Source organism: Myotis brandtii, unplaced genomic scaffold (assembly GCF_000412655.1).
Source record: "Myotis brandtii unplaced genomic scaffold, ASM41265v1 scaffold2772, whole genome shotgun sequence".
NCBI lineage: Eukaryota > Metazoa > Chordata > Mammalia > Chiroptera > Vespertilionidae > Myotis > Myotis brandtii.
The window spans coordinates 51,977-53,137 of NW_005360554.1; positions in this window are offsets into that span (position 1 = coordinate 51,977).

A 1,161-nucleotide genomic window follows, 5' to 3' on the forward strand; every position below is an offset into this window, starting at 1 on the left:
GTTGGGTGGGAAGTAATCAACCAAAGACATTGTATGCATATATGCATAATCCATGGACACAGGTAATAGGGTTGTGAAGGCCTGGAGCCAGAGGTGGGGGTGGTGGGAGGGAGACAAGGGAGGCTGGGGGGAGGGCTGGAGAGAGTCAGTGGGGGAAAAGGGGGGATATATGTAATACTTTCAACAATAAAGAATTATTTAAAAATAAAGATGTTAACACATCTTATATTCCAAAAAATACATAGAGTAGCTCAATGGATAAGAAAACATGAGCCATATATATGCTGTCTACCTCAGAACAAAAGATTCACACAGGCTGTAAGTGAAGTGATGGGAAAAAAATAATCCATGTAATGGAATCAAACAAACAAATGAAAAACCTGCTGGGGTAGCAATACTTATATCAGACAAAATAGACTTCAAAACAAAGGCCATAACAGGAGACAATGAAGGTCATCCTTAATACTAAAGGGATTGATCCAACAAGGGGTTATAATCCTTGTAAACATATATGCACCTAATGTAAGAGCAACTAACTATATAAACAAATTCTTGGTGTACTTTCAGGGAGAGATTGACAGCAACAAAGTCATAGTAGGGGATCTTAACACCCTGGTGTCATCAATGGATAGATGTTTCAGACAAAAAGTCCAGAAAAAAAAAAGCGACCTTAAACAACAAACTAGATTGGATGGATTTAATTGATATTTACACAATATTTTGCCCCAAAACAGCAGAATAGACATTATTTTCCAGTACACATGAAACATTCTCAAAGATATACCACATGTGAAGACACAAATAAGTTTTGATAATTCAAGATGATTGCAATCATATCAAGCATCTTCTAAGATTACAATGGATGAAACTAGAAATCAACTACAGTGAAAAAAACTCTCAAAAATTTTCAAACACATGGAGGCCAAATAGCATGTTATTAAAAAATGAATGGGTTACCAATGAGATCAAGGAAGAAATAAAAAATTATCTGAAAACAAACAAAAGTAAGAACACAAAACCCAGTATATGTGGGATATAGCAAAAGCAGTCCTGAGAGAGAAGTTCATAGCATTACTGGTCTACCTCAAAAAGCAAGAATAATCTCAAATAAACAATCTAATCCTACACCTAAATCAACAACAACAATAAAAAGAACACCAA